Genomic DNA, 24,837 nt, shown 5'->3' with positions numbered 1-24,837 from the left:
ACTGTGATAAACTGGCCCTATCCTTTACTGACCACCACACTTGGAAGAGCTGGCCTTGCCCCTTGTCAGTTACAGCATTGGGTGAGCTATCTGGGATGGTGCTAGGCACCATGGTGTAGGCACAGGTAAGCTGGTAGGCTTGTCAACTCAGCTACCTCCCGTGCCCAGTTCTACCCCATCTATGAATTGTTGGAGCACATGAAGGGGTCCAGTCCTGCAGATCCAAAACTGCAGGATCTCCGTGACACAGCGCAACAACAGGAGTCTGTCTCTGTCAGGATCCAATCAGTATACATAGTATAGCCGAAGCCAGAGGCCTCAAACCACACCATTGACTCATTGCAATGAACATCTGCAAGCAAAGATGTGTGGACAAAAGGCCATGTAGTGTGACACACTGTGACGCATTACAACTTCCATGACCAAAAGAAAAAAGTTACTAATCTTAATTTCTCTCTTTTGGGGAGGGGTTTGACAGAGCAGAGGGTTGATATGACAGGATGGAGTGTTGAGGGCATGATGGGAAATTTACAAAGAGTCAATAAAAAGTTTTTAAAGAAATAATAAAAGAGAGCAACTTTTTAAAAAAAAAAAAGTGGGGAAGTCAAACGGAGCACAAGCAAGCAGACAGCCATCCTTTCCCTGTCTTTGAATCTGAGTGGCCAGCTGTTTCCAGCTCCTGTTGCTGTGACTTCTCAGCGGTGACAGACTCAAAGCTGGAATTATAAGCTTAAAAAAAAATTCTTCTTCAAGTTACTTTTTGTGAGGGCATTTTATTACAGTAACAGAAAGGAAACTGGAACAGTAGCCAATATTGAAATGGAGAAAAGACAGAACCAGGGGCGACAGGAGAACAGAAGATGACCTGAAGAAAACATGCCCTGTAAGGAAGGACTGTTAGCCCAGAATCTAGACTGAGGACAACCAACGCAGTTTCCCTCGCTGTATGGAACCAGGATAAGCAATCTGGAGCAGCTGCTAGGTCCAGGTTTGGAAAGAAAACACAGCATTTGAGAACAGAACAAAACAATGGAAAGAAAGTATCCATCAGGATGCTGTGATGAATACTATGCTGATACCTGATCCTTCAGATAAATCCCAGCAGATTCATCTGGCCAACAGCCCTGGTCTGAGGCCACACTAACCCTCAGTACATTGAGCTATACATTTACAAAGAGGGAGCAAAGTGATAAGCTTGCTTTTGTTTTTGTTGTTGCTGTTGTTGTTGATTTGTTCTGTTTTGGTTGGCTAGTTTCTGGTTGTTGTTGCCTTGGGGTTTTTTGTTTGTTTGTTTGGTTGGTTTGTTTTGTTGTTTTGTTTTAATCTTCCTGGTTTCTGATAAAAACGTATTTAATACCCTCACCTGGAGCTCCAAGTAGCATTTTCATGCCAAAGACTGCACTGACGGCCGCTCAGATCGATAACATTGAGTGAGTCCTTTTCCGTTTTTATGCATTGCATTGGAGAAGGGAATATATAAATAAGGCTGGGCTTTGCCTCCAAGAGAGGAAGGGCAGTAAACCAATACAATACAGCAGCCTTGAAGTCAAGGCATGGCAGCCGAGGCAGGAAGGAGGAGGAAGTGATTAACTCCTCCTGGGGATGTGTCACCGTGATGACAAAAGCTGAGGGAGGCAAGATTACTTTAGACAGATTCCTGAACTATTTATAGAAGTGTTGTAAGAATCGCATCATCTGCTATTTAAGCAGGTCTTCAGTTCCAGTCTCTTCCACCTGGAAGCAGAAGTAAGATGGCCAAGGGAGCGTCATCACCTGGAAAGACGGCAACAATACACACACTTTGTGTGGATGCTTGTGTCTCCAAGGCCCTTCCCTGCAGGTATCAAGGACCTATGGTAAATATGGCAGTCCTGTCAAGCCCACAGGAAAGTTTAGCTAAAAAGCCAAGGCTAAGAGGCAAAAGAGTGCCAGGACCACAGAGGCACCTAAAAACTGTCTCTGAGTCAGACACGGATTCCATGACGGAGCAACGGCTGACCCCACAAGGGTGGTTGCTGCAGTATCTGTTCATCTTGAGAATTCCAGTGATCAGTCATAAAATAAACATTCTGGTTTCAAAAACTGGAGAAAAAAAACCCAGATCTTTGTTGACCATTTACCTTTTTCATTACTTTGAAAATTCACACGTGTGTATCTGTAGCTCCACATACTTCTCAGAATTATGATTCTGATGGTACACACAGTTTTACCACCCCATCCTACAAATGAAGACCATGAGGTAAGGAAAGATTAAACTTGCCTAACACAGCACTAATGAATGGTACAGCCCATGCCTGTGTACCAGGAGACACCCAGAAACTTAACAGCTGGGGCTGCAATGTTACAGAAAAGGAAGGGTGAGGATAAAAACAGCAATGTCTTCCTAGCAGAGGGTCTTGAATCTTTTCATTTGCCCAAGGGAAAGAGGAAATCAACAGAGAGAGGAGAAAGCCTTTGTTACACACAGCAACTGAAAAGATTCAAATGAAGACACTATGAATTCCAAATGCTTTTCTCCACGATGAAATCCAAATTAGAGAAAAAAGGCACACTCATTCCTAGTCATGACCTGTCAGTGTCTGAAGAAAAGTTTCAGTGTGGAGGTTGAAGTTGGTCCTAGAAGACTCTGCTGAAGCTTGGACACATCCAAACAAAGCACTAGAATTATTTACTGCATGTCTTAAATGAGCCAAAGATAAAAAGTCCACCTGATTTTCAGGAGTGAAACAATGCCTATCCCAACCTCACAACATCATCCCAACATCATCCCAACATCATCCCAACATCCCAACATCATTCCAATCTCTAAACATCATCCCAACATCATCCCAACCTCCCAATATTATCCCAACCTCCCAAAATCATCCCAACATCATCCCAACATCCCAACATCATCCCAACCTCCTAACATCATCCCAACATCCAAACATCACAACCTGCCAACATCCCAACATCATCCCAACCTCCCAACATCATCCCAACCTCCTAACATCATCCCAACATCCCAACATCCCAACATCCCAACATCCCAACATCATCCCAACATCCCAACATCATCCCAACCTCCCAACATCCCAACCTCCCAACATCATCCCAACCTTCCAACATCATCCCAACATCCCAACCTCCCAACATCCCAACCTCTCACCATTATCCCAACATCCCAACATCATCCCAACCTCCCAACATCATTCCAACATCCCAACCTCCCAACATTCCAACCTCCCAACATCATCCCAACCTTCCAACATCCTAACCTCCCAACATCCCAATATCCCAACATCCCATGACCTGTTAGAGAGATGTCAGTATTACACTTTCTACTTACTGAAAACCTAACACTTAAGAATGCTTACTTTAGGAGCGTGAGATATGGCTTAGTGGTTAAGAACACTGGCTTCCAGAGGAACTGGGTTCAGCTCACAATTTGTAACTCCAGTTTCAGGATTCTGATGCCTGCTTCTGACCTCCTCTAGCACCAGGCACACATATGGTCCATAGACATACATGCAGGCAAAATGTTCATACACAGTTTAGAAAGAGCACTCACTTTGAGGTAAAAGGTGCCTGGACATTCGGATCTCAGTCTTGCTCCTGTGGATGTGGACACCTGATTTAGACAGTTTGTCTCTCTGCGCCCTCATTGTAAAGTCAAGATATTAACACCGGCCTCTCGAAGAAATGTAAAGCACATAGAGTAAGTATTAAACATAGCATGAATGCTCAGGAAAACACAGACTCTGATGATCACTGAAATGTATGTCCTTGTAAGAGCAGACAGAACAAATGTGTTGACTTGTTTTGGGGGAAGGAAAGTCTCAGAAGGGGAAAAAAAATCTCTCAGCAGCTTAAATAGCTATGGTTTGCTGTTTGCTTTGTTTCTCAATTCTCTTTTGTTTGTTTCCATTGCTGTTTCATTTGTTACTCAATTTGTTTTTACTTTATGTGTACGGATGGATATTCCTGCACATATGTCCATGCACTACGTACATGCCTGCTATACACAGAGGCCAGAAGAGAGTGTCAGGTCCCCTGAAATTGGAATCGCAGTCGTGAGCTACCATGTAGGAGGGGGTTGAACCCATGTGGTCTGAAACAGTAGCTAGTGCTCTCAACAGCTGAGCCATCTCTGCGGCTCCTCGTCCAGCTTTGTGAAGTCAGTGTCTCAAGTAATTTAGGCTGCTCTGAAACTCGCTACGTAGGTAGCAGAGGCTGACCTTGAACTCCTGATCTCGCTCAGGTCTCCATTCTTTAATTTCTGGGACTTCAGGTATGCAGAACAAACTCAGATCATAGTTTTTCTTTAATAAGAAAAAAGTTGGACAAGAATGTGACAGCGGGAGTGTGTAGCCCCTTTAGAAAACAAAGGCAGCACAGCCTCTGTTCTTAACCACTAAGCCATATCTCCCTCTCAAAGCATCAACCATGCAGCACACAGCGGTACAGCCTGAGAGAAACATACACAGTCAGACTAGTTTCTAAATACTGGTCACCCGAAAGAAATACACTGGGTCAGGGAAGATGGCTACGATGGTAACCGAGCTGGGCCACAAACCCAATTACTTGAATTTAGATACTCAGAACCCAGGCAAAAGCTGGACTGTATGCACATCCCTGGCAGATGGGAGGGGACATAGACATACCCTGAAGCAGTCCTGCTGTCCTATGGTATAGGAACAAAACAAGAGACCTGACTAGCAAGGTGGAAAGCGAAAGCCAACTCCCAACACTTGGCTTCTGACCTGCACACAGGTAGTGTGGCATGCAGACTGCTTTTGCACACACAGGCACACATGAACACAAGCAGGAAATAATAAAAATTTAAACAGAAAAAATGCCATGGTACTACTTGGAAATGTTTGTTTATTAAGCATTTGATCTCTTGGAAACTATGTCTGGGAATTAAGAAAGTACAAGGCATAAGCAACACGTTAAATGCACGTTCCTTATTCAGTGAAGTATTTTAAGTAGGTGCAGGTTGCTACCAATGCCACTCAAAAAAAAGAAGGAGGAGGAGGAGGAGGAAGAGGAGGAGGAGGAGGAGGAGGAGGAGGAGGAGGAGGAGGAGAAGAAGAAGAAGAAGAAGAAGAAGAAGAAGAAGAAGAAGAAGAAGAAGAAGAAGAAGAAGAAGAAGAAGAAGAAGAAGAAAGAAAGAAAGAAAGAAAGAAAGAAAGAAAGAAAGAAAGAAAGAAAAGAAAACTAGCTTGTCCCTACATCCATGAAAAAGAATTAAAAGTGATATATACTAATGGCTGGACCTTGAAAATACACTGCTATCACAAAAGGTCACCGTAAGTGATTTCATTGTCAGGAAATATCCAGAATGGGAAAATCCATGAAGCCTGAAAGAATTGCATTCCAGTAACCAGAAAAGAAGGGGAAGGAAAATGACAACCAATGGAAATGACAGCCAATGGAGGCCATCTTCGTTAAGAAGACAACAGAAATGTTCTATAACTAGAAGGGATCGATACGTGATCAACACCGTCAATGTACCAAGCCCCTGGAATCCACGCTGTGAATTGTCAAGATTATGTTATGTAAAATATCCCCCCCCAAAAAAAACCAGATTTTAAGGACTTATAAAAGACATGCTAAAAAAAAAAAAAAAAAAAAAAAAAGACATGCTGAAGGAGACACAGGCTGAGGGAACTCTGTGGGGTCAAAGCTCAGAAGCAATAACAGACTTTTGTTGAAAGCGTAGTGACAATCTGATAAAGGCAGAGCCCTGTGGTCAGTGGACTCTGATTTGTTTGCAACATTGTGTTGACCATCTGAGAAGAGAAGCTGAGAGCAAGCAGGGAGCACAGACACGTAAGACTGAGATATGAAATATACGACAGTACCACAAGCTGGCCAAAGTGCACGGGGGACATTGGTAAAAATAAAATAAAACAAAATACTTGCGGGGGTGGTTCTTGGTTGGTTGTTTTTCTCATCGCTTTGGATAAAATCTTAGTCTTGGGGGAGGAAAGGTTTGCTTGGCTCTCAGCTCTGATGGAGAACGCACGGTGATGGGAGAGAGGTTGTCTGTGGCAGTGGAAGTATATGGTGGCAGCTGTTCACCTCTGCACACAAAGAAGGAGAGGATACAGCCTTGACTGAGGGCCACATCAGAAGCTTCAAAAATCCTCCCCCTAATGATCTACTGTCAGAAAGGCCCTACGTCCTGAAGCCTCCACATCTTTCAAAATAGCCCAAGAAGCTATGAGACAAGCATTCAAAACGTTATCCATCGGGGGACGTATTAGAGGCAAGCAGTAACATTTCATCTGTAGCCCAAAAGGCTAATAATAGCTATCTTAGAACTGTGTAAGGTCAAGTTCAAGAGTCCCCAAACTCTTAGCAGTTCCCACACCTTTTAAAGGTACAGAGCCCTTGTTAAATAAAAAAGAAAGTCAAGTACCTCCAATGTACATAATCAGCATTTCTAAGCCAAACGGGGCCAGGGGGTGGGGGGTGGGGTGGAGAATGGAATACAGCACGGAAAGACAGAGAAAAAGATAATTGAGAACCAGCAGGGCAGACTTAAGGTCCTGCAGCCCTATGCCCAGCATCAAGGGCATGTGGGAACATCATCTGAGCCCCAGCAAGCTCCAAGAGTCTGTCCTGTATGATTCTACCGTTTGCAGCACCCATGGTATCTCTGAACGGGTTCACACAGTGCTGTCGCTGACATACCTCTGGCATGTCCAATATCGGACATTGTAACTTACGCATCCCTTCATAGCTGAACGTATATCTCACTCAGGTGGTGCCCTGCAAGAATTTGGACCCTGTTGCACACTGCCCAGCCTCCCCAGCTTTTCTCTGGAACCCTTGGAACCTTGCTACAAGCCTCTAGGACTCTGTGAATCTTGCATTCAGCATAGTCGTGAACCAGCACCACATCGATGATGCCATGTCTGTCTGCCAGCTCACTGTGTAGACATGTTCTCCTGCACCAAAGTGAGTAAATATTTCCTTAGGTTGTCCTTTTCCCTCAGAGAACCCTTCAGTGGTCTGTTTGAAATGAAAGGCTGTAGATGGGTTTGTGTTTTCATGCTTTGGAGCCCTTGCGCTGGGTCTGTCCTTCAAGACACCCTTCCTACTGTCCCAGGGGGGTCCTCTGTCTCTTTAGCAGTTGTCACTACTTTGTCTGCATTTGCTTTGTCACTAACTTTAACCATGTTTGCATCCCTCTTCTCTCTAAATGAAGCATTTTAAACATTTTTATAGCATTGCTGCATACATGTAAGAGGTGTGTCTATAAAGGACTGTGTGTGCTAGAAGATCAGAAGACAACTTTGTGGAGTCTGTTCTCCTTTCCTGCCTTTATGTGGGTTCCAGGGCTTAAACCCAATTCACCAGGCTTGTTCAGCAAGTAAATACCTTTACTTGCTGAGCCGTCTCACCAGCGCCCTAAACCACGCTTGCACACGCACACACACACACACACACACACACACACACACACACACACACACACGAACGCACACACGCACGCACACATCTTTCTGCCTCACTTTTTGCTCCCATTTCTCACTGTAAATCTGGCTAAAACCAGCATTCAATAACTTTCATAGTCTGAGCATCATGCTATGTTGACATTCCTCCCACTAAATTAATTAGTACATCTTTAATTCAGTTTCACTCACCTTCAACAGAGTGTAAAGACGATTTTTTTTTCAGCACATAACACCAATGGCTTCTAATGCAACCCCTGATAGTTTGTATTTGTTTTTTTATTTGTTTGTTTTGTTTTTGTTTTTGTTTTGATCTCCCCTGACATCTTAAGGTCCCAACCTCTCCTAGCCACCTTCCTGTGAGCTCTGTGGTCTTCCAATGTCTGTCAGAATGACATCTTAAGTTTCAGCTTACAACAGCCTAGAACTTTTCTATCTTGCAGTTCCAGTTCCTCCACATCTCTCCTGGAAATCAGTTCCCAAGGTCGGAGAACCACAGGGTCAGGTTTATCACAGCAACACTGCCCACAGTCTGTAACAGTTTCTCCAGGTCAGTTGACCAAACTTTCTGACAGAAACAAGAGAGGGAAGATGTATCATAGCCCCTCATTTCAGAAGGTCTCAGTCCATCATGGTAAGAATCCAGCTTAGTTCACACGGTGGGAGTTTGTGGTGGCTCTCACGGCACAGGCCAGGAAGCAGATAGCACACAGCTGGAACATGTGACAGACATAGGTTTCAAAGGCCCAACTCTAGTGACCTACATCTGCTATACATGCTCTATAACCTTCAAAATAGAGCCAGGAGGGGTTGGAGATTTAGCTCAGTGGTAGAGCGCTTACCTAGGAAGCGCAAGGCCCTGGGTTCGGTCCCCAGCTCTGAAAAAAAGAACCAAAAAAAAAAAAAAAAATAGAGCCAGGAGCCAAGAGACAAGCATTTCCGGTACAAACCACAGTAGCCCACACCAATCGTTAACAATTAAGCTTCTTTAATCAGATGTGCCTAGTTCTGCAACATAAATACTTCTAAGTATACATTACCTTTTTGGGCCTAGTGAAAAGAGAATATTCAGGACTTAGAAGGAGAAAAAAATCTTAATGAAAACAAAACAAACTTCAAGGAAATAAATAATTCCAACTTGGCGTTAGGTACAGTACACAGAATAATCAAAAGAGGGTAAAGGAGACAGAAGATACCAGTCAGTACTCACATATGTATTTACATTTATTGAATGAGAAATCAGGATAAATTACCCTGGGAAGGAAGCTGGGCTGAGAGCCAGCTTAATGGCAAAGTGACAAAGCGATAGGCATGGAACAGGGCAGGGGTGTCCCAGCTCACACTCCTGTAAAGAGAATGAGCAAAGCCAATGTCATGTGTGGTGGTGCCCTCTCAGTCACTCTGGAGAACCCTGATCAATTCCAGACATCCATTCCTGCACACTAGGGAGGTGGAGAAAGAAAGGGAAATTGAGGTACAATTGGGAGAACTAGCTTCTCTTTTCTTCTCTGCCTTGACTGTTACTGTGACTCGACCAGGAGGCTTCCCCTGTGGCTCCTCCCTCCCAGAGCAGAGGCCACCCTCTTAGCATGTAGTTTTGTTCAAGTCCATCAGATTCTGAGTCCACAGCAGGGCCAAAGTAGCTTGTTTGTCCACGCCGGTTCAGGGTGGAGGAAGTTCACATTCAGCACAGGCACAGCAGTGTGTCATATCACATTGCCAAGGACTTGCATCATTTCTAAACTTTCCGGAAGCCTGGATGGGCGAGAGGTCATCTGTGTTTATTTTGTGAAGTTTGGCCTACCAGGAAATGTGTGGGTACAAGAGATATTTCGGGCCCCTGAGACTCTAACTTAAGACACTTAAATCCGGCAGCCTGTGCTACAAGCGTGAACCTCTAAGTAGGTCTTTGAAACAGAGTGGCAAATTGCAAAGTATGAGAGGTTTCTTGGCTGCACGAACCAAGCCACGTATAAAACCCTGTTGCCAAACAGAGACTAGAACCAGATGGCAAGTCTGAAAACACACAGCACGTATTGACTCTTCTATAAAATACTCATTACTGCCTAATCCAGTAATAGTCATTTCTAGAAGAATTGCATAAACACTCGTGAATCCATTTTAATTAAGGTTGTAAATTGACCTTACCAAAAAAAAGAATCTTTGAACAAAATTTTTCATGTCACATTGTTTTAAGAATATAATGAAATTTCTCTGTCATAAGAGAAGAAGGATGCGTCTGAAAGATGAAATTTTCATCATGTTGAAAGCATACACAGTTGTTAGCAGGCTTTCTCTGGTCTCTGGCAGACAGTTAAGGCTATTTTGGTCTTTGTGCCATCAATAATCTAGCAGGTGACTAGAGACCTTACCTAAAAGAAAATGGTCTTTCATGTGGAACTGACAAACAAAATTCTATACACACACACACACACACACACACACACACACACACACACACACGCACCTCCAGACCCAATTCCAATCACATAAGTAAAGGGAAACTCACAATAGAGAGAATGCCCATAGCCAATGCTAAGGGATGGATGGATGCACAGAACAATACTACCCACAAAGACACAGGATTGAGTCAAACACCCCTGTTCTTGTCCACTGCAGTTACCATGACTAGGCCCAGGAGATCCTAAAAAGAGTAGACCAGCATTTTCATCTCCCTAGCAGACGACACTCCCGATACACTATTCCAGGGAAGATCATTCTGGAACCCTGCAGTGAGGTGTTAGGGCCACACTGACAGGCAGTAAGCCAGAAGACTGCCTGGAACTGAGAGATGTGTATGCATCATCTACAAACACTTATCCCGTCCCTGCCTGGGCTTGGATCCAGCTACTTCTAGAAAGTTCTGCCTCAGACACAGATGCACACCACTCCCCAGTTCATATATCTCAGAGCAAGGACCCTCCATTTTGTCCTTCTCATGACTTTCAAAGACTGCCTCCACCATGAAGACTTCTCTGGTGGAACTCACGGCAGAAAGAGGCCGATCGCTTAGGCCCCTTTCTCCCGACCCCGTTGTTTGGCTGTTTGACATTCACATTTCTAATACTCACAAACTACATGGTTACTTCTCAAAAATTTACCTCCAAGCTACACATCCTTCCATCCGGCTCAGTTCCTCAAGGCAATTTCTTCTTCTGACTTGCCCCTCCTTGCATACTGGAGTCGAAAACCCATCTTTCCTATCTGCTTTTAATATAATCCTGACTCACAAACGTATTGCCTCTTCTTAAGAAGTATTTTAAATCTTGGAATCTTTGTGTGTGGGAATGTGCGTCCTTGCCAAGTCCTGTATTCGTATGTTGCTGGTTAAAGATGTGTCTTAATGGCACACTGTGCATGCCTCCAAGGATCCTGAAATCACTCTCTGTCTCTCTGTCTCTCTGTCTCTCTGTCTCTCTGTCTCTCTCTCTCTCTCTCTGTGTGTGTGTGTGTGTGTGTGTGTGTGTGTGTGTGTGTGTGTGTGTGTGTACAAGTGTATGGAGTGCATGGAGTTCATAAATCAACCTCAGACATCGTTCCTTTTTTTTCTTCCTGAGACAGAAGCCTGGAGCTTGCTGACTTGGCTAGGCTGGCAGCCAGTAAACCCAGAGATCTGCCTGTCTGCACCTCTACAGGTATTAACAACTATGCATTGCTACTCCTGGCTTCTAGACAGAGATCTTGGGGATCGAACTCAGGTCTTCAACTGAGCAGGCTCCTGAGACTGCATGGTCCTAAAACTACTTCAAAAGAGAGAAGAGTCCTCCAATCTGGAAACATTCTCAATAAAAGAGAAAAGCAAAACTAGGCCTCCGTTACCTTTGTCAAATGTAATTGCTAATCATTGTCAACCCTCCAACCAATTAACATAAAACAACAAATGGGCAATGACAATATACTACTACTACTACTACTACTACTACTACTAATAATAATAATAATAATAATAATAATAATAATAATAAATAAATAATTTTTTAAATGGGTACTCGGGGAGTGGTTGTAAATCTCTCAGGGATGGGCCAATGACTCTGGGTAAAGTGCCTGCTAGGGTAAGTGGAAACCTTGAGCTCAGATCCCTAGCACAGTAGTGTGAGTTAGAAATTCCAGAGAGGTGGAGCAGGGCAGAGACAGGTAGATCCTAGAAGTCATTGGCCAGCCAGCCTACCAAATCAATGATCTTCAGATTCGGTATAATACCCTACCTCAAAAAATAAAGGTAGAGATCAATTGCCTTAGTTATCTCTGTGTTGCTGTAGAAAAAAAAGCAAAACTAAAAGCTGAAGACGATTTTTTTTAAAGTCTGACAAAAGCAACATAAGGGATAAAGGATCTGTCTGTCTGACTCACAGTTTAAGTATATCAGGTCCGTGAGGAAATATCAAAGTGACAGGAACTTGAGGCAGCTGGTCAGATTAAATCCACAAACAGGAACAGAGAGCCATGAATTCCTAGTACAGTACAGTTCCCTGTCTCCACATGTACTCCCAAGGTTCTAAGGGAATGGTGCCACCCAGAGTGGGCAAAGCTTTCCATTTAATTAAGCCCAACCAAGGTGATCTAGCACAGACAAGTTCAGAGGCTAAATAAACATAGGAAATCTCTCTCAGGTGTGCCCAGTGACTTCTCTCTTGCCATATTCTAAATTCTCTTGGATCAGTAATTAACACTAAACAGAATAACTATCTATGAAAGACACGGATGTCGACTTGTGGCTCCCACACATGCACATACTGCCATGTGCACTTGCACCCACATACACTAACAAACACAGATACTATCAAGGACATACATAACCATATATATACACACATGCAGGTAAGATTTTTTTAAAGAGTCACTCTAAAATATATATGCTGAAAGTGCAAAAGGATGTGAGTTGGCTTGTAGGAAAGCAGTGTTGGGCTTAACATGCTTCCAGGGAAACAGTTAGAAACTCATCTTAGAGCATCCCAACTCTGCTGCCTTCTACACATTTGCATCAATGAAGGCCAAGTTCTTCAGCATTGTTTCCACTCTGGAAACACATTCGTTTCTCCATCACACTTATTAATACCTACTGTGTTCCAAGAGCCACGGTATGGACCAGGAGTACAGGTAAGGAAAACAAGGTCTCCATTCTTGCAAAGATAATAATGTCTCGAAAGAGATTATAGACATACAACCAAGGTACCTCAGACCACAACCAGACTATCTCCTGATTATTCCTGTCTTGAATCCAATCTTGTAAAATTGCCTCAGAAGCTGAGCATGGTAGTATACACCTGGTATCCCAGCACTCCTGAGGTGAGAGCAAGAGAATCAGAAGTTTAAGGTTCTCCTTAGCTATAGTGAGTTTGAGTTCAGATGGGGTTATATGAGACCTTGCCTTGTAAATAAATAAGTTAAGCAAACAAACAAACAATGCCAGAGAGATGGCTCAGTGGGTAGGGTACCAGCCACCCAAGTCTAACTACCTGAGCTTAATCCCTGGATAGAGTGATTAACTATGACAGCTGCTCTTGATGGATAAGAACTCTCCTCATGGTAGATTGATGTTAGGTGCTAAGTCTTGGCAGAAGGGATGTCTTACTACTGTTATCTGAGTATGTGCTGTGGATTGGATGTTTTTGTGTCCTCCCCAATCCACATGCTGGAATCCTACTTCATCATGTGATGGTACTGGGCCATGATTGGCATGGAGCTGTGAGTAGGAAGTGCCCTTATTAAAGAGAACTCACAGAGCTTTCTGTTTTTAAACCATATGTACATACGTAATGTATATAAACTTTTTGAGAGCTTCATATGTGCCTACAATGTATTTTCATATTTTCCCACATTCTCTGTGAATACCTTCTCCCAGGTCTAGCTCCCACCTCCAACCCCTCCCACCTTCATGCGGGTTTTTTTTTTTTTTTGTAACCCACCAAGTCTAATTTGTACTGCCCATATTATACTCATGGGTAGGGGGCCATCCACTGTCTGACCTCCAGGGGCCACACCCTTAAGGAAAGCCGACTTTCCTTCCCTCAGAAGTCATCATCTGCCAATAAGTCTTCAGCTAGAAGTAGGACTCCTGAGCCCCTCCCAATCCATGCTGGAATGTTGACTGGTTTGACTGTGTACAGGCCATGTGCAGGCAAACATGGCTGCCTTGGGTTCCTGAGTTATGCCATGTCTAGAAGACACTGTTCTACTCTAGTCCTCTGTGACCCCTGGCTCATGCACTCTTTCTACTTCCTCTTCCTTGACTGTTCTTAAGCCTTAGGGAAGAATATGTTCTTATATCTGCACCTTCAGCAGTACATAGAACTTCCTTGAGGTTATTCTACTAGGTGAGTGTACAAGAAAAGGATATCACTCTACAACCAGAAGAGGCCCTTGACAGAAGTTGACCATGTTGGGTGTTGGTACTTGATATGGGACTACATCTGTGGAAAATAAATATGTTTTTGTAAGCCCCTAAGTCTATGGTACATTGGTTTGGTTTGGTTTTATTTTGTGTGTGTGTGTGTGTGTGTGTGTGTGTGTGTGTGTTCATGCTCATGTGTATTCTTATGTGTGAATGTAGCATGTATGTGCACATGCATGTGGAGACTAGACTAGAACATTGGGCATTAAGATCAGTTGTCCTCCACTGTTCTTTAATCTATTCCTTTGAGACAGAGTCTTTCACTGAATCTAGAGCTTGTGGTTGGCTAGACAAGCTGGTCAGCAAGTTTCAGGGAGCCTCCTGTCTCTACCTCCCAAGCCTGAAATCACAGGCATTCACTGCAGTGCTCCACTTTTTATGGGTGTCAGGATCCAAACTCAGGTCCTCATGGTTGTACAGCAAGCACTATACTGCCTAAGGCACTTCCCTGTCCTTAATTTGTTTGGTTTAGGTTTTTTCTTTGTTTCTAAAAATCTTATTCATGTTTTCAAAATAAAACTTTATCATGTTTACCCCTCATTCCCTTCTCCAACTGACCCCATGTTAATCCCAGCATGGCCCCTCTCAACTCCCTGCCTTTTATTTATTCAGTCATTTGATTTTTTTGTTTGATTGACATATAACCCACCTAGTCAAGGTAGTGCTACCCATATGTGCCTGGCTGGGGCTGTGCCCTGGAGCAAGGGAAACCTTGTAGGAGTCTGTAGGAGCACACAGCACTTCAGGGCTCCCCTCCCCCTCCTTCAGTTCTTACACTTGTCCCAGCCCCTCTTCTGTAGTGTCTCCTCAGCTTTGGGGGTGAGGGTACAGAGACTTTGACCAATTGCAAGCCTCCACATTGATGGCTGCCCTCTGTAAAAACGAACCTCTCTGTCCGATATGAAGCAGTTCGGTTCTGTAGGTAGAAGTCTGAGCATTCAGAGGGCAGTATGAATAGAGCATCAGTGGACATTTCTTAAGTGAGGGAATGACTTGATTGTATCCCCGACAAGGAATAGGCTGGGATGTGCACACCAGTATTAGTCAAATGTGACCTTTAGGTGGGGGGAATGTTCGGGAGATAAGAAGTGAATTTACAAAAAGATCATCAGTTTCCTCTTTCCATAATACATTGTAGCCAGAAAACCAGATGTTCTGCTCTCCTCACGCTGTGTCCTTGGCAAGAGAAAGGCTCTTCCACTATAAAGAAATTCACTGTGATCTTGAGGGTGTCCCTTCAAAGGTGTCATTAAACACAAAGGCTAAGGCTTTTAACAAAAGGCTTTTCCTTTTATTAATATAGGTGGATAAGTAAAAGGCCCAAGATGAGACCAGAAAAAAATGCTCTTTTGAAATGAGCCAGAGGGGCAGAGGGAGAGATGGCCCAGTGGTTAGCACTGGCTGCTCTTCCAGAGGGCTCAGGTTCAATACCTAGAACTGACATGGTGGCTCACAACCATCTCTAACTCCAGTATCAGAAGATCTGGTGACTTCCTCTGGTCTCCGTGGTCACCAGGCACAGTGAGATCAACAGACAAACATGTAAGCAATATACCCATATATAAAAGGTAAACTTAAGGAATAATGGGATGGGGATGTCGATCGATCGTAGAGAGCTTGTCTAGAAGGCACAGTGCCCCAGGATCAACCCCCATAATCCCATCGTCAATATTGCATAAACCAAATGGGATAGCACATACCTATAATCCAAGCCCTTTGGAAGCAGAGGTAGGAAGGTCATTCTAGATTACAAATTAAAAATAAGTTCAGCCTGGGAAATATGATAGCTTGCTTGTAATATGACACGTAAATGACAATCCCCTGGGTAGAAGTTTCAGAATTATTTAGAGTATAAAGTTTCTGGTCTTTAAGGTAGTGGTTATCTATAAACAAGCTTGTCTTCAAAGCTTGAAAGCTAGGAGGTGTGTGTGTGTGTGTGTGTGTGTGTGTGTGTGTAAGAGAGAGAGGGAGAGGGGGAGGGGGAGTGGGGGAGAGGGGGATAGGCAGAGGGGGGGAGAGAGACAGAGAGAGAGAGACAGAGAGAGAGAGACAGAGAGAGAGAGACAGAGAGACAGAGAGAGAGAGAGACAGAGAGAGAGTGTTTTGACATGACACTTTTAGGGCTTATGCCCAGCATCTGCCTTATTTGCTGAAGCAGAATGCCTTGCTGCTTGCTGCTAATACCCACATGCTAGTCACAGAAACACCATTATGCAAGAATCCGAGGAACGCCGATAAAAAGACAGCCTGGTATTCAAAAATAAACAGAAACCAACTTCTTTTGGTCACAGTAACGTGTACTTTCCACAGCACCTCAGCTAGCCAGTAGATTTCATTTCTATCTGGTTTGTCTTCAGAGCCGGAGAGAAGGAATCCTGGATTTGGCAGGCCCTGCTCCTGAAGCCCACACCCACTGGAGCAACATTATTGGTTCAATCCTTGAGGCCAGTAACACTTGCAGCCCCAGGGAAACCTCAGTTCCAAACTTTTCCATCATCCCACCAGGGAGTTGGTTTTGCAAAAGGCTTTGGCTGTTCCAGGCACTTTCTCTCCCTTTCCTCTCTTAAAGCATACTTTGTAAGGTTGGAGCAGTGTGGAGTCTTTCCCTCTGTCCTCATCCAGATGTTTCTGCTCCTCAGGATGTACACCTGTGAAGCTGGGTCACTGGGGAGAGATGCTTGCACTTTATTTACAGCAAAGAAGAATGTGTTCTTCACATGCAAATGTTTAAAATGGTCACTTTGTTCCCAGGGCTTCATGGCAAGATCTGCTAAGACGGACTCTTCAGGGACACGAAAACAAAATGTTAAGGTCAAAATCATCTAATCATTAAATGTTTCAAAATGCGTGTCCTGGCTCCCTCATACTCTTCTTGGTGCTGAGGGAGAAAAATCTGTTTTAGTTAAGAAAGAAGTAGAGTCGGGGAGGATGGGCAGTTTGCGAAAAAAGAAAAATAAGTAAAAAAGAGGGGTAGTTGGCTTGGTGACAGTGTCCTGAAATTTGAAAGGAAAGTTAATCTGTTGGGCTATGCTTCTCACCAGGCGGGTGATCTCCTTGTTTGGATGATATACACTGACTGATGATGTACACAGTGCGTTTGAGGCAATATTTGAAACAGGGTAGACATTCAGTACAGTTCCTTGGATGAAAGACGTTGACTGACCGAGAAGCCCTCTCAGTGCTGGCTTACACGTTGCCGGGAGATGCTTTGCAGGTTGCTGTGGTAGAGGAAGACAGTAGTCTCACCCAAAGCTGTGCCCTCCCTACCACTGTCCCCTGCCTAGCCTATGTGTCTGCTGCCACAGTAGCGGCGTGATGACTGTAGGAGTAAGCAACTCCAGGCTGGACATGAGTCCTGCCGAAGGGGAGCAATTTTATGCGTGGTGCCATAAATCTAGTCAAAAGCCTACAACTGAAGGGAGTATAGGCCCTAAGGGGACTTCGCTGTTGTTATGCTAGATGGTCATTTTATAAATATGTTTATACTCACAGATTGGTGTTGCTCTGAACTTTACTCATAGAAGTCCCTTTTTTGTGCAATGGGTAGTAATTAATGCAGAAAATCATAAGTGGTTAAAGAGTCAAGTTCAGCAACTGTGAGTGTTGAGTAAATGTGGCGGGTAAGTTACGTACGTTAATCTCCCCCATCCAAAACCCAGGGAACATCGGAGACAAGTGGATAGAAAGTGAGAGCTGGCGGATGAGGAGGAGGTTTTTGAAGTGCTGACTTGTGAATATGACACAGCTGCCACACAGCTCGCACCAGTTGTGATTCCCTGCCTAATCAATATCAAACCAGTCAAAAATTACGGAATGAACGGAGGAACTGTAGGTAGTTAATGGTTGCTGAGAGAGAAAGAGTCACTCTCTTTGGGGATGTGGCTGATAGTAGGTAGTAAGTGCCCCATTGGGTGGTCCCACACCCATGTGCACATCTGGAACGCTGACTGGACTTGGGGAGTTATTTATAACAACAGAGAAAGGAGGACATGAAATTGGGAGGAAGGCAGGGTGGAAAGTTCTAGGGGGGAGCTAGAGAAAGGTGGTGGTAGATAGGTTTAATACCCTATTGTCAACGAGTAAATTTATGTGTGTGTGTGTGTGTGTGTGTATACATCCTACATATGTGTTTTGTCAGCATGCATGTGTGTGCACCATGCACACCATGCTTGGTGCACACAGAGGCCAGAAGAAGCCATTGGATCCCTTAGAACTACAGTTACAGATGCTGTGGGTGCTAAATACCAAATTGAAGTGCTCTGCCAGAGCAGCAACTGGTCTTAACAGCCAAGCCTTCTCTCAGCCTTGTAAAATACTATTCAAAAAATAATAATTCTTTCTACTCTGAGCTACCAAGCCATACCATACTCTTTTAGAATCAGCCTTAAAATCTCAGTCCTCACAACCCATGCTTTTCTTTCATGTCACTCCAAGTACACTCTTCAAAGTTTTACCTATCACCCATTTCCACAACTACTTCCACATTTTGGGGCACTGGTTAAAACATCGTCCCAGGATCTCTGATCACGCTTCTTTAACAAGTACCATATGGGGTTAGTGGTGTGGCTCAGTGGGTAGGGTGCTTGTCTTGCATGCATGAAGCTCAGGATGTGAACCTGACCACCCCATAAAGCCGGCGTGATGATTCACAACTGTAATCCCAGCACTCCGGAGGGTCAAGAGTTCAAAGTCATTCTCAGCTCCACATTGAATGGGGGGGAGTCAGCCCGAGACACATGAGACGCTCTCTCACATCTCATACACCGCTGGTGGGAGCACACCCTACTCCAGAGACACAGCCACAGCCCTGCTCATTAATACTTATTTGTGGTTGCAAGGGAATGAAGTCAACCTAGGTGACCATGAACAGATGAATTGATGAGAAAAAAAAGTGATACATATGGAACTGGAAGGTTTGTACTGAGTGGGGAAGCCCAGTGCACAGAGACAAGTACTGTGTGTTCTCAAATCTCACTTCAAATCTTTTCTTCCTTGTATTTAGTTTGGAGTATAAGTGAAAGCCAGGAAACAAGAAAGGGGCTTTGGGGAGGGGCATGTTGTGGTGGTTTTAATGAGAATGGCCCCGTACGCTCATATATTTGAATGCTTAGAGAGCATGGAACTCTGATAGGACTAGAAGATTAGGAGGTGTGGCTTTATTAAAGTAGGTGTGGCCTTTTAGAGGAGCTGTGTCACTGAGGGTAGGCTTTGAGATTCTAAATGGCAGACCCAGGAGCTCTCTCTCTCTCTCTCTCTCTCTCTCTCTCTCTCTCTCTCTCTCTTTCTCTCTCTCTGCCTTAGGTCTCTGGATCAGCTTTCAGCTACTGCTCCAGCACCTGTCTGCTTCTTACCAAGATGGCAATGTAACCTCTGAATCTATAAGCAAGCCCCCAAGTAAATGCTTTTTCAAATTTTTTATAACCACAGCCTTGGTCATGGGTCTCTTCCTAGGAATGGAACAGAAACTAAGACACATGCTAAGGGAACCTGGAGGATGGACGGGGAGAAGTACTATGAACTGATGTCTTATGGACATGACATGGCTACCATAATCATTAACTCACAGCATCTGTGATTACCTGCACAACATTAGTTCAAGGTCAAGTCAGCCAAAATTACAGCACACTGGGGGAGAAGCTAAAGAAGCCCCACCCCTAACAGAAGCTATTAGCAGTTTTTAGCTATTTGGGGGTAGAATTCTCCTTTGGGGGCATGGCTATGTGTAAGTTGCACATGGCCCAGTGGATGGCTTCACACCTGTGCACATATAAACAACACAAATGGCCTTAGTGAGGTTTAAAGAAAGAAAATAGAGAAAGAGGACAGGAAATTGGGAGGCCATGTTGGAAAGGATAAACAAAACGACTTACAATGAAGGAAAGAAAGCATTTAAAAGCTTATGCTAGAGTCCAAAATTAGACACAGTGCAGATACCCTATAGACGGACAAATAGCTCAGGAAGTTGAAGGATAAATAGGAGGCAAACCCCAGGGATGACTAGGGACTGTCCTGAGCAAACTTTATATCCTGACGGAAGAGTGAGCCAGGGCAGTGGAAGTGCATGCCTAGAGCTTGAGAAATCACTGTGTGTTTAACAAAATCAGAAAACAAGAAGCATATTGGGAACCACGGTAGTCATTGTGATCTGAAACGCTAAACCATTGCATAGGTAGAGACTAACACTTAGAGCTGAGAAATGTTGGGAGCTCTGATCTTCTAGGGTGAGCATTGACTGATGCAGGGGGCAGGGCAGGAGAAAGTAGAAAGACGCCAAGGAGAGAAGAGAGGGTTCTTCGGGAACAAGGAGAAGGACGGCAATGCTGGCGACTGAACAGTTTTCTGCCGTGTCTCTAGGTGCAAACATCTGGGAGAGCTCTAGAACTTCAAGGCCAAAGCTCAGGCCATGGCATGTTTTCCAGGGTGATGGGTGCGTGAGCATAAACTGTGTTTATGAAAATGCATAAGATCACATGGAGAGTATGCACAGAGAAGGACGAGGTCAGACACTGAGAGTGGTGAGTTATACAGAAGAGAAAAGGGGAGTTGTCAGAATCAGCCAGGTTATGGAGACACCAGGAAACTGCAGAGGAAACCAGAAGGGCAGGGGAGCATGGGACACTACTGGGTGCTCTGAAGAAGCAAGAAAACTGCACCAGAGGTTTAGCTACAAACAGACGGCTTGTGACACAGAGGAGAGGAGTCCGTGGCCTTGAGAAGGGCAGTTAGAGACCAGGATGAGGACAGTTGGTGACCAGGATGACAGTTGATGACCAGGGTAAGGAAAGTTGGTGGCCAAAGTAAGAACAGTCAGCAACCAGGATGTAAACAGTTGGCGACCAGAATGAGGACAGTTGGCGAACAGTATGTTGACAGTTGGCAACCAGGATATGGATGGTTGGTGACCAGGATGAGGTCGTTTTGTGATGAGGATGAGAGCAGTTGGTAACCCAAATAAGGACAGATGGTGACCAGGATGAGGACGTTAATGATCAGGATCAGGGCAGTTGCCAGGATTAATCCCCTGGTTGAGGTTAGTGACCATGATGGGCACAATAGTTTCCAGTGAAAAACGTGTAAATACAGGATTGAGGAAAAGTTGGTTGTAGACAGGAAGTTGGAAAGCAAAGAGAAGATGGACAGTTTTTCCATCACGTTGGCCTTGTGTGGCACGTCAGTGAGCAGTAGAGTAAATGTGGTGGGAACAAGTCTCAGCATAAAAGAGACTTAAGCATATTGAGGTAAGAAAGAACTAGGGTAGATTCAGAAGTTGAAGTATAAAACAGAGGCTGTCCCAGCTCGTTTTATGTCACCTTTACACAAGCTAGCATTGTCAGAGAGGAGGGAACCTCAATTGAGAAAATGATCCTGTAAGATCTGGCTGCAAGGCATTTTCTTAATTAGTGATCATGGGGGAGGACCCAGCCCATTGTGGGTGGTGCCAGCCCTGGACTGACAACCTTGGGGCCTATAAGAAAGCAGGCTGAGTGAGCCTTGTGAACAAGCCAGTGAGTAACACCCCTCCATGGCCTGTGCATCAGCTGAGCTCCAGTCCTGACTTTCTTCAGTGATTGAAGTGATGTGGACGTATAAGCCAAATGAACCCTTTCCCCCTTAACTTACTTCTTCACAACAATAGTATTCCTACAACAGAGGAGTTGTTGGAAAGTCCCAAGGAAGTCGAATTCAGCAGGGCTAGTCAAGGGTAAATCCCAATGTAGGGGCAGCAAGAAAGTAGAGGGTTAGGGAGGAAATTACATGCATTCTCATCTGTGGCTTGTTTGAATCAGGCGAATGTCATCTGAGAGGAAGATGAGCAAACACCAAGGAAGAAAGTGGAGTAATTAAAATAGATGGAGACGGGAGGAAGATGATAGGGAAGCTGGAGTCCTCAGTGCAATTCCCTTGGATAAAGGGAAAGTAGTAAATACACCGTTTCACAAGGTATCTCTCCAGCTCTCCACATAGGAAGCATGGGAGGGGAAGGCCGCTGTGAGTAGAAGGGCTCATCTAGCAGTTTGGATGGAAAGACAAAGCTGCAGAAGGTTCTGGGGATACAGCTCAGTCAGTGGAGTGCTGGCCTAGCATGCATGCATGGGGCCTTAGGTCTACACTCTCATACTCCATATGTGTCACCACGGGCACATATGTGTGCTCCCAGCGCTCAGGAGGCAGAGACAGAAGGATCAGAAGATCAAGGTCATCCTTGGTGTCTTAATTAGGATTTCTATTGCTGCAACTAAACACCATGACCAAAAGGCAACTGTGGGGGGGGGTGGTGGAAGGGATGGTTGTTTAGCACGTCCCTCCCACATCACTGTTCATCATCTGAGGACATCAGGACAGGAAATCAAACTGGGCAGGAACCCAGAGGCAAGAGCTGCTGCACAGGTCATGGATGGGGTGTTGCCTACTGCCATGAGGATTCCCTATGACTTGTTCAGCCTGGTTTCTTATAGAACCCAGGACCACCAGCCCAGGGATAACCCCCACTCACAAGGCGCTGGGCCCTCTCTCAACAATCACTGATTTAAAAAATGACTTACAGCCTGATCTTATGGCAATATTTTCTTCTACTAAGGTTCCCTCGTTTCAGATAACTCTAGCTTATGTCAAGTTGACATAAGAGTAGACAGCACACTAGGCTATATACGGTGAATTCAAGACCAGCAAGTGTGACCCTTTCTCAAAGACAACCCAACCCTACAATGACAAAGATCAAAGCTGAGGGGAAACAACATGTTCTGGAGTGAACCAGGAATCGGGGAAGAGAAGACAGTATTCAGAGGACTGGGATGTGGGATGTTCTCCTTCTCAAAGGAAAAATGGATATGACCAGGAGGAGCAGGACAGTGAAGGTGTGGGGGAAAGCAAAGGAGCTCAAAAAGCAGCAGTGGTAGGAAGATGCAGTCATTCCACGAGAGCCTGACCTCACCCAGTCATCCAGGAAGGCCATGCGGCAGAGGAATACATAGATGGCCTATGACACAGTCCAGAAGTCATCTCACGCCAAAGAGACTGTCACAAGGGAGGAAGTGCCTTGTACAAATGTAGAGACCAGGCTCATCGCTTAAGGCCCAAGGGGATCAGTGGTCTCTGTGGCCTTCCAGGCAGAAATTCCATGCCTCTAGGGACTCAGGATGTTTGGAGGCAGGGAGTTCATAGAAGAGTTCTGCATGACTCGAGCCTTCGGAGGTAAGATGAGATAGGAAGCTCCATCTCCTCGCAGAAGGTTAACATTTAAGCGCTTCAGAGGCTCCAGGCCTGTGCCGAGGAACGGCAGAAGTTCATTTCCTAACTACTAGTATACTCCCCATATTACAGGACAGTCGACCTTTAGTGACCTCAGAACCATAGGTTTTAATGCTTTCAAAAATATGAACTAATCTTAAATTCACAGTAGTCCAGAGTCCAGGTCCTTCTTTATCGCATATGAAAGCAAACAAGCAGGGCTGATGAAGATGTCGTACAGAAATGGTTCCAGAGTACTTTCAGTTGCCGCAGTGATAGAGGAACCCTGGTGGCATGTTAACTGTCCAACGACATCTGTGAGAGTCCCAAGCTCACACCCACGCTGTTCCTCCTGGGGACCCTGATAGAGCAACATGAAAAACAGCCTTCAAGATGGCACTCAGAAATCTTCATGCCGGGGGATTCGCGCTGTGTGAGCCCTCTCACTGTACGCAAAGTCTGTCCAGGCGGCCAGAAGACCATGACAGAGGCGGTGACCCATCATGTCCCAGATGAGTGTTTGAAGGATTGCTGCTGTCTTGCTCACTGTCCCCATGCCACTTGCTCTGGGGAAAGCCCTGTCATGAGCAGTCCTATGGAAAGGTCCCTGGGAAGGAAGTGAAGCCCCTCTCAACAGCCACCTTCACGCTCTTTGGGAGGAACCCGCCAGCTTCAATCACAGCTCCAGAGACCTCCTGCAAACAGCTTGACTGTGACCTCAGGAGAGACCTTTAGTCAGCCTGGCCACCCTGCACTCCCACCCCTCAGACCCAGGGACATTGTATTTGTTTGAAGTTGCTAATCTGGGGTGGGAGGATTTCTTATGTAACAGTAGATGATCGATCTGAACAATTAACTCTTAGCGCAGCTTAATTATCTGTCTTTCTGTCAGCTGAACCCAGAAACTTCTAACAAGAGTCATAGGAGCAATAACCCAGAGTATGACACAACAGAAGTTCATGTCACATAAGAGAAAAAGGAAAAATGAGAAGATAATGAAGGAGAAGAAAGAAAACACTATTGGTTACACCATAGCCAGGTGCATTAGCATACATCTGCCATCCCAGACATCGGTAGGCAGACACAGGAAGATCACAAGTTCCAGGCCGACCTGGCTATGTTGCAAGATCCTGTTAGAAGGGGAGGAAAGGGAGTGGAGAGATTAAGGAAAATATACTGCACACTACTCCTTGCCAACACTCCTGTCTCTGTGTGTTGTCATGGGATATTCTTTGTCTCTGTCTAAAGTTGTCATGGCCACCTTCCATTGTGTATGGGAATAAGCAGTGATGTTGTTCTAGGGGCTCCATCTGTTGAAGATGTTGAAGTAAAACTTCACCTTAGCTGATTGAGAACATCTGCACTGACCCCATATTTAAATCATATCACTTCCATGTGTATGTGTATGTGTGTGTATGGTGTGTGTGTGTGGTGTGTGTGGTGTGTGTGGTGTGTGTGGTATGTGTGATATGTATGGTGTATGTGTATGTATGTGTGATATGTATGGTGTGGTGTGGTGTATACAGTGTATATGTGTGTGTGGTATAATGTATATGGTATGTGTGTGTGGTGTGTATGATATGTGTGATACATGTGGTATAGTGTGCATATGTGGTGTGGGATGGTGAATGTGTAGGTGTGTGGTATGTATGGTGTATATGGTGTGTGTATGTGTATGGATGGTGTGTGTATAGGCAGTATATGTGGTGTGTGTGTATGGGCAGTATATGGGGTGTGTGTGTATGCTGTTAATGATGAATGTATGTGGTATGT

The 24,837-nt window shown here is 44.7% G+C and overlaps 1 long non-coding RNA gene across 1 annotated transcript; it reads left to right on the top strand.

Annotated features, from left to right (window-relative positions):
- The first annotated feature begins 5,755 nt into the window (after positions 1 to 5,755).
- On the top strand, positions 5,756 to 11,248 carry LOC147996198 (uncharacterized). Its single transcript, XR_015671487.1, has 3 exons — positions 5,756 to 5,878; positions 6,752 to 6,948; positions 11,007 to 11,248. It is a non-coding gene; the product is annotated as an uncharacterized LOC147996198 (long non-coding RNA).
- The last annotated feature ends 13,589 nt before the right edge of the window (positions 11,249 to 24,837 follow it).

The sequence above is a fragment of the Rattus norvegicus genome, chromosome 2 (genome assembly GCF_021556685.1).
Source record: "Rattus norvegicus strain SHRSP/BbbUtx chromosome 2, alternate assembly SHRSP_T2T, whole genome shotgun sequence".
NCBI classification, from domain to species: domain Eukaryota; kingdom Metazoa; phylum Chordata; class Mammalia; order Rodentia; family Muridae; genus Rattus; species Rattus norvegicus.
The sequence above is the reverse complement of the archived record's forward strand: the minus strand, read 5'-3'. Positions and strand labels throughout refer to the sequence as shown.